Source organism: Coenobita brevimanus, chromosome 55 (genome assembly GCF_032717465.1).
Source record: "Coenobita brevimanus isolate Jiangsu-jjx chromosome 55, ASM3271746v2, whole genome shotgun sequence".
NCBI lineage: Eukaryota > Metazoa > Arthropoda > Malacostraca > Decapoda > Coenobitidae > Coenobita > Coenobita brevimanus.
Window position 1 is genome coordinate 3,552,959 of NC_137008.1, and position 10,000 is coordinate 3,562,958.

Here is a 10,000-nt window from a genome sequence, read left to right on the forward strand (position 1 = left end):
GAGAGAGAGAGAGAGAGGGGAAAATTAGAAGAAGGAAGTGAGAGAGAGAGAGAGAGAGAGAGAGAGAGAGAGAGAGAGAGAGAGAGAGAGACAGTGAGAGAGACGTGCATACAAATGGGGAAAATTAGGAAGAAGGAAGTGAGAGAGAGAGAGAGAGAGAGAGAGAGAGAGAGAGAGAGAGAGAGAGAGAGAGCTAGTAAAGGTCCGCTTCCCTGAAAACTAATAATAACAATAATAATGATAATAATAATAATAATAATAAGAAGAAGAAGAAGAAGAAAAAGAAGAAGGATAGACAATTCGTTAACAATAATAATAATATTTAATATAGACACTTCGTTAACAATTTACCCTTCTCTCTTCCTCCTCTTTCTCTCCCTCTTTCTCCTCCCTCCTCCTTCACTCTCTCTCTCTTCCTATTCTTTCTCTCTTCCTCTCTTCCCCCCTTTCCCTCCCTCTCTCTTTCTGTTCTTTCTCTCTCTCTCTCTCTCTCTCTCTCTCTCCCCGTACCCCTTCTCTCCCCAGCCACATCTCTCAAATCCTCCCCTCCTCACATCCTCCCCCCCCCTTCCCCCAACCCCATCCCACCCCACCCCACCCCACACTCCTCTTTGACCCCATAATTCCTGACCCCCACCACAAATAACCCCCCCGAACCCCACCTTCAACCCCTCCCCCCCAAACCCCTCCCCTTCGCCTCTCCTCCTCTCCCTCCCTTCGCCTCTCTCTCTCTCTCTCTCTCTCTCTCTCTCTCTCTCCATTTCATCTTCATCCCCTCCATTTATTCCTCTCCCATTCTTCCCTCCTCAATGCACCTTCCCTCCCTCCTCCTTCCACTCCCTCCATCTCTCCCCCACCCTTCTCTCTCTCCCCCCATCCCACCTAGTATTACGAAAGAGTACAAAGGAGTACAAAGTAGTGCACACACCAAAAGATATGTACGCCCTGTTTAGGCCATTTATAAGCGGCAAGTATATGACAAGGATAACAAGTCCAAAGTCACCTGGAGAAGCGGTGGTCAGGTGGCTGAAGAAATGCTCTGCTATCCTTAAGTCCGCGGGTTCGATCTCATTTTTGTGCAAGGAATATTTTGATTATTTGAGTTTCGCTGAAGTAGACTATGAGCTTCCAGGAGACTCACCGATATGCCAACAGTTTTGATTGAGACAGTCCTAGTGTGTATGGGTGGTGGGTCTTAGCGCTGAAGTGGTGACAGGTGAAGGTGTGTAGCTCGTAGGACTGTTGGATCTCACGTAAACGGACTTAGATTCTGCCCAGAGCTTGACACACACACACACACACACACACACACACACACACACACACACACACACACACACACACACACACACACACACATATTCCCACCATGCTTTTCCTTCACCTTCTCGTTCTTCTCCCTATTTCCTCCGTCACCTCCTCCTTCCTTCTCCTCCTCCTCACCCTTCGATGCTCAAGGTCATACTCGTGGTTTTAGAAGGCTCCCAAGCACCCTTCCCCCCTTCTCTTAAGTATATTTTTGCACTTAGGAAGATGTTATTGGAATGTGAAGGAATTTTAGCGTCCGTGTGAAGAAGTGGGTGTGAGGCTTTTGTGAGGCATGCTGAAAAAAAAAAAAAAAAATCGCGAGTGAGAGCAGCGGAAATGGGGTTATTGGGGCGTGTGGATGGAGTGTGGAGAGTAGGGAATCTGGATGGAGTGTGGAGAGGAGGAATGATGTGCAGTGGTGTGATATATGGAAGGTGTGACATGAAAAATCGCGTGTGAGACCTGTGGAGATGGGGTTATTGAAGCGTGTGGATGAAGTGTGGAGAGTAGGAATGTGGATGGAGTATGGAGAGCAGGTAAGATGCGAGAAAATGCGATGCGTGGAAGATGTGGAGTAGGGAAGTATATGGACAAGAGAACTGAAGAAAGTATGCATAGACGGTAGGGTTTTGTGGAGAGAATGGATGAAAGCAGTGTGGAGAAAAAGGTATATGAGTTTGAAGGTGGGCGGAAGAAAGGTGGGCTGGGAAGGTGGATAAATGACTGAGTAGGTGAAACGTAAAAAATTTATGAGGCGAGGGAACTGACAAGAGATCGAGCTGGTTGGATGAATTTTGGTCAGTTGAACGCATAGCAAAGATTTCCCACCCCCTTGACGCTATCTGATAAGGAATTTCAGGAGGATTGAGGAGTATTATGTGTGTGTGTGGAAGGCCATGCGTGTGAGGCGAGTCAGGATTCCGGGTGCTGGGATGATGAGGGAATGAGTGTGTGGTTCATTTCGTTTGGCATGCTGTTGGTTAGCTCTCCTTTTCTAAGTATTTTCCTTTTCATGCTTTCTGGACTTTTCTTCTCCGTTCCTTTGGGTGGGAAGATAAAAAGGATGCTGGTGATGATGATGATGATGATGATGATGATGATGGTTGGTGATGATGATGATGATGATGATTGCAGATGATAATAACGATGGTGATGATGATGATGAATGATGAAGATAATTATGATGATGATAATGATGATGAATGATGAAGACAATTATGATGATACTGATGACTGATGATGATGATAATTGATGATGATGATGATAATAATAATGATGATGATGATTGATGGTATTTATACAAACTTCATCGTTACCGTAACCATGCTTGTATTGGGTCCACCGTCATGTTTTTATTCACAAGCCCGATACATATTTTTGGAGGGAGAGTGCTCACCAAAATCAACCTTCTCCCATGCTAGACAAGTACGAATGAGAGAGGAGTGTCTGAAAGGGGGAGGATACCCGTGCAAGTGAAGGTTTTGTCTCGTTCTAGGTCTGTGTGGGTTAAAATTTGCATAATGTTATCTGTGGAATAGAGAAAGTAAAAGGTACATGCAAAGCCACTCTACAAGTACTCGATTTACATGTCTGGCAGTGTTTGGGTTCGATCCGGGGACTGGTACACTACCCACCTGGCCACCTGAACTTCACACCGTCACTAAGAAGATATATATAAGCCCAAAAAAGAAATTGCCTTTATGAAAAAAAAAATCGCTAAGAAAGATGAATTAGGGAGCGTCGTAAGCCATCGTTAATGTGTCTTTTTTTTTTTACTCTCTCTCTCTCTCTCTCTCCCCTGCTCCTTCTCTGGCGTATTTCACACCGTAATGGGCAGAGCTGTGTTTCTCTCTCTCTCTCTCTCTCTCTCTCTCCCCTGCTCCTTCTCTGGAGTATTTCACACCGTAATGGGCAGAGCTGTGTTTCTCTCTCTCTCTCTCTCTCTCTCTCTATCTATCTATCTATCTATCTATCTGTTTTTCCTTTCTGTAGTCTCTCTTTTATTTACTTCCTCCTCCTTCGTTTTTATTTTCCAGTCTGCAAGATATATAATATTTTAAGAATTACAAATCTTAAATAAACCGGAACTTAACCTTTTCCACTTCCGGGTCACTAATTAAGCTTCCGCGTTTCCTTTTTTCCTCGACATAATTTTTTTCCCTTCCTGCCATTATCCCAAAGAGGCTGAGTTTTCATTTTTCCATTCTTTCCTTTTCTCACACCTGTACGATGGATTTTTCTTTCCTAATTAGCTTTACTATCTATCTATCTATCTATTGCCAGACGCCTCAATCCCGTTTGGGGTGGCCACAAACAAATCGCTTCCACGTCGTCCTGTCCCCCGCCATTTCACTGCCCTGCTCCCAACTCCCCCCCCCCCCTCTCTCATATACCTTTCCACCCCATCCCTCCATCTCATCCTCGGCCTCCCCCTCCCCCTTCCCCCCTCCACCTCACTCACATACACTCTCTTCGTCAGTCTTTCACCCTCCATCCACTCCACATGACCAAACCACCTCAGTGTATTCCTCATAACACTTTCCATCACATCCACATGCACACCACAACGCTCCAAAAATTTTCTTCAGAGATTAATAGATGTTTTGGTGTCTTTTTCATGGATTGGTATTTTTGTTTTTCATTTTCTTTTTTCTTTTTTTCTTCCTCCTTCGTGTCTGTCTGTCTTTTCCTGTTTGCTCTCTAATTTCTTTCCTATTTTCGTTCTTCCTTTAGTTATTTCCTGAGAGAGAGAGAGAGAGAGAGAGAGAGAGAGAGAGAGAGAGAGAGAGAGAATACAATCCTGGAGGAGGGAGGGAGGAAATGAAAGAAATATGGCTAAGAAAGAGGGAGAGGGAGAGGAGAAAAGGGTGAGGGAGGAGAAGAGGAGGTGAGGGAGGAGGGGGAAAGGAGGAAAGAGGGAGATAGGACAGAAGAAGGAGAGATGAGAAGAAAGTAAGAGGAAAGTGAGAAAGTGTAAGAAAGGAAGAAAACGACGAAGGAGAGAAAGGAAGGAAAGATGAATGAGAGAAGAGAGGAAGGAAGAACGTGAAGGAGTTTAAAAAATATAGGAAAAAAAGAGAAAAGAGTAAGAAGAGAAGAGAGAGAAGTGTGAAAATGGAAGAGAGGACAGGGTTAAGAAAAGAGTGAAGAGAATGGATATGTTTAGAAAATTGTTTAATAAATAGTGGTTACTGGTTATGAAGGGAGGGTGTGGAAGTTGGGGGATGGAGAGTGAGAGACTAACTAGGAGAGTGTATGTGAGGTGGAAGGAGGGGAGAGGGAGGGGAAGATCGAAGATGAGATGGAGGGATGGAGTGGAGAGGTGTGAGTGAGGGCCCGTAAATTTGGATGTGAGTGGGGTTGAGGGGGGAGAGGGAGGGGGAGACCGAGGATGAGATGGAGGGACGGAGTAGAGATTTATGAGAGAGGGGGGAGGTATATGAGTTGTGGGGTGGGCAGCGAAATGGCAGGGGACAGGGCGACATGGAGACGATTAGTGTGTGACCACCCCTTATTCTCTCTTCCATTTCTTCTTCTTGTTAGTTCCTCTCTTCTTCATTTTCTCTTCTCTCTCCCCCCCCCTCTCTCCTCCCGTATCTTCTCTCTCTTTTCTCTCCATTTCTCCCTCCCTCTTCTTCGTTCCCTCCATATTTTTCCCTCCCCCCTCCCCCCCTCCTTCATAGACCAGCACCTCCTCTCTCTTTCCCCCTCCCAATTAGCGTCTCTCCCTCTCTCTCTCTCTCTCTCTCTCCCCCTTTTCACAGCTCCCTACCCTACCCACCACACAATCCTCCCTTTTCATAGCTGCCTGGATATAAAGGAAGAAATACACCCCTATGATTTGTCAGTGTGCAACTTACTCAAACAAAGGGAGAGGGAGAGGGGGGAAGGAGGGAGGGACGGAGGGAAGGGAGAGGGAGCAGCACAGGGGAAGGTGTGAATGGGAGGGAGGGAGATGAGAGAGAGAGAGAGAGAGAGAGAGAGAGAGAGAGAGAGAGAGAGAGAGAGAGAGAGAGAGAGGCAGTGGGAAAGGCAAACAGATGGCGTGTAAGGGAGGGAAGGGAAGGGAGGGAGGGGAAGGGAAGGGAAAGGAAAGGAAGATAATAGACAATAGATATTATCATTCGTGGACTTAACGTTCCTAACACCTCGTCAGCGATTCATTTCATATATATATATATATATATATATATATATATATATATATATATTACTTAAACCCGCCTCAAGGGCACGTTCTTTTTTTTTTCAGCTTATTTTTTACTTCTATTATTGTAGTGTTAGTGTTGGGTCCTTGTCGTGAAGGGGTTGACGAGACCTACCCTAACCTCTCTAACATTAGTAGAAAAAAGTTAGGAATAGGAAGTTATAATAATCAGTCAAAAGAAGTTAGGAAAATGAAAAAAAAAAAATCCTGATATAAGAGGTGAATTACGCAAAATAAGGAGCTTAGGAAATGGAGTTACGTACCCTGTTGTGTTGTATTTTCCTCCTTTGTCGATAATATACAGATACAAACCATCATACAGAATATTAAGGTGTAATAAAGCAAGTCGCTAAAGTAAAGGAGTTGCTTATTCATGTGTACGAGAACATGGCTCATACGATGGGAGAGAGAGAGAGAGAGAGAGAGAGAGAGAGAGAGAGAGAGAGAGAGAGAGAGACAGAGACAGAGACAGACAGACAGACAGAAAAAATAAGAAATTAATAACAACCAATATTTCAGAGGGAATGCAAGATGGTCTTCTCGTAGCTATTTTGTGCAATTTGCCATGGTGGTAATTAATGAGAGACTAACAAGGAGAGTGTATGTGAGTGAGGTGGAAGAGGGGGTGAGGGAGGGGGAGACCGAGGATGAGATGAAAGGATGGAGTGGAGAGGTATATAAAAGACGGGGGTGTAAGTTGGGTGGATGGTGGGTGAGAGACTAATTAGCAAAGTGTGGGTGAGTGAGGTAGAGGAGGGGGTGAGGGAGGGGGAGGCCGAGAATGAGGTGAAGGGAGTGAGTGGAGAAGTATATGAGAGAGGGAGGTGTATTTTGGGGGAAAACCGTGTTAAGGAAATCTAAGTTGAGAATAATTCAGGCCTTTGGTTCTGTCCTGAATTTGGCTCTCTGCTATTTTGTTTTTATTTTTTCTTGGAGGGAGCGATCTTGTGGGCTTCTGGTGGCCTTTGGTTCCTTCTTTCTTGCATTAAAAAAAGTTGTATTATTAAAAAGAAATGTTGTATATCTTCCAGTACCAAACATCTCTCCAGAGTTGAATTTTTCAGTTAAAGGCGAACAGAACCGAAAGCGTGGATCTTACTCGAGCGAGATGATTTGTTAATTTCCTTTTAGCTGGAAGAAATATGCCACCAAACTTCTATCTATCTGTCTATCTATCTATCTATCTACATGCAGACCCCATAACCCCGTATGGGGTGGCCGTTTGTCTTTGTTGTTTTACGGGAGGGGCACTAACCCTCCGCCAACCCACTTGTTGACACATAGGGAACACGTATGGGTTTGTTATATGGTTACCACCCAGCGTTGTAAATGGTTTCCTGGCTTGCGGGAAACCATTAGGCTTGTCACTCAATGTAAAGCCACCAGAAAAGAAAAGAGTAATAAAAAGAGACAGGAAAGATGGAAGAAATACGAAGGGAGTTGTTATTAATTCTCACCTTGAAACTGTGCAGCTTATTTAACATCAGAGCATGACACACCTCGTTTTTGCTCCCAGTATAGATATTTTTTAATGTTTCTCGTAGTATATTGGCGAATTTTTGAGAAAAGCCACTTCATTTACACCTATTGCTTTCCAAGGCTGTGAAGAGGTCCGCTGTAGCTTCAATAGTCGCCGAAATGACATTGTTTTGGTGCTCATTTTAGCGCTTTTTGGCTTTGCCAGCGATAAAGTTTTTCGCGTCTCTAAGTACTGTATCACTGTTTTGGTGCTTAATTTAGCGCTTTGGGCGTTTTTCTAGCAATAAAGTTTTTCGTCTCTCCTCCGAAATATCACTGACTTAGTGCTCATTTTAGTTCTTTTTGGCTTTTTTTTCTAGCAATATCGTGTTTCCCTTCCCTTATTGCAGCTCGTCCACGTCCTCTTTTATTCCTCTTCCTTTCTGTCCCCCTGATTACCTCTCAGTGTTCCTCTTTCCTCTCACGTCGCGCTTTCTCCACACTTCTTTTCCTCTCCGATGTCTCCTCTTCCTTTTTGTAACTTATCCTCCTCCTCTTTTTTCCTCTTCCCTCGCGTTTTCTTCGCCATTCTCTTTCGTCTCCCCTCTTCTTAGGTCTTTTTTTTTTTTTTTTTTTTTTCCAGGCGTATTTCTGCACCTCTCCCAGCTCACATCTGTCTGTCTGTCTGTCTGTCTGTCTCTGTCTGTCTGTCTGTCTGTCTGTCTCTCTCTCTCTCTCTCTCTCTCTCTCTCTCTCTCTCTCTCTCTCTCTCGACAGCACTGTTAGCGACCCTTCCCCTCGCCAAAGTTGTCATCACCACAATCCTCACCACCACAATCACCACCACAATTCTCACCACCACAACCACCACCACAATCCTCACCACCACAATCCTCGCCACCACAATCCTCGCCACCACAACCACCACCACAATCCTCACCACCACAACCACCACCACAGTCCTAACCACCACAACAGTTACAACCACCACCACCATCACGCCCGCCACCCGTGTTCTCATTACCAAAGCTGTCACCAATCACTATTTCAGCTGCTACCACCACCACCACAGCTGTCGCCACCACCACCACCACCACCACCACCACACAGGCCATCATCATCATCATCATCATCATCATCACCACACCCCCTAAACCATTTTAAAGTCAGCTCTAATTGTAACACTATCTTAATTTTTCTCACAAGATGGGGGTCATGAATTAAAGCTCAGATGAAATTTAATAAATGGGGAGAGAATGGCCAGGTGAGACAGGTGTGGTAAGATGGTGGAGATTTTGGATGTAGGTTTAAGATCAGAGTTTGTAGATGAAGAAAAGTATGATAGAGTATAATGGTGCTCTCTCTCTCTCTCTCTCTCTCTCTCTCTGTCTCACTTTTTACCTCCCTCACCCCTCCCTCTCAATCACTCTTGTGTCACCCTCACCTTTTACGAACTCTCTCTCTCTCTCTCTCTCTCTCTCTCTCTCTTACACACACACACACACACACACACACACACACACACACACACACACACACACACACACGTACGTACGTTTATTTAACAATCCGTTCCGTTACTCGCTCTTTTACCCTCTCACTCTCACTTTGATTCTAATACTCTCTTCTGCTCTCACTCTTTTCTCCCTTCACTCTGCCTCACTGATATAAGCCGACTCTCACTCACTGTCTTACTATCTCACACATTCAGTCACGCGCAAAGAAAACAAAGAGCGAGAGACCAACGAGGAGAGTATATGTGAATGAGATGGAGGAGGGGAAAGGGAGAGGGAGGCCGAGGATGAGATGGGGAGATAGAGTGGAGAGGGATATGAGAGAGGGGTGTGTGAGCTGGGGGAGGGCAGCTAAATGGCAGGGGACAGGGCGGCATGGAGGCAATTTGTTTGTGGCCACCCCTTACGGGATTGAGGCGTCTGGCTGGAGAGAGAGAGAGAGAGAGAGAGAGAGAGAGAGAGAGAGAGAGAGAGAGAGAGAGAGAGAGAAGGAATGGGGTGGAAATGAAGAAAGAGAGGAGGAGGAAGAGGAAAAAGAGAAGGGGGAGAGAGAGAGAGAGAGAGAGAGAGAGAGAGAGAGAGAGAGAGAGAGAGAGAGGTGTAATTAGCGACGACAGTGATGAAAGGAAGGAGAAGAAAAGGTGGGTGACGAAAGAGAAACGAGATATGAGCGAGTGAGCGGGAGAGCTGATTAGTGAAAGAGAGAAAAAAATAGCACTAATTAGAGAGAGAGAGAGAGAGAGAGAGGAGGGTGGTGATCGGGTGCAATTATTAGATCTTTCTTTCTCACGCTCGGACAGTCTCTCTCTCTCTCTCTCTCTCTCTCTCTCTCTTAAAAATCAAGCTTCGGATTAAAATAACTGCATATTCAATGACCCTCAAAGAGTTTAAGAACGAGAGAGAGAGAGAGAGAGAGAGAGAGAGAGAGAGAGAGAGAGAGAGAGAGAGAGAGAGAGAGGCCTTAAATTCCTGGCTCTTAATGGGCTAGATACCACGTACGGACAAACACCAAACGGTATGACTGAACTGAGGGAAATACAGAAGGATGATATATATTCCGTGAGTATTCTGTATTGCCTCCTGAGACGGTTTTGCACGCACACGCACACGCACACGCACACGCACACACACGCGCACACACACACACACACACACACACACACACACACACACACACACACACACACACACACACACACACACACACACACACACACTGTACATACATACATACATACATACATACACACACACACACACACACACACACACACACACACACACACACACACACAAAGCTTCATGAAATAATGTCATTAAGGAGATTAAATGAGAAATCGTCATCATATTGGAAGCTCCCTAAAACCTTTTCCTAAGCGATTCATTTTGCTTATTGCACCTTACTGTCCTATTCCGTGTTTTATAAATCCTTCCAATATTGCTATACTCTGCATAAATAACGTACAAAAGGACATTAACCAGCATATCCAAAAATAAATCGCTAAGGACAAG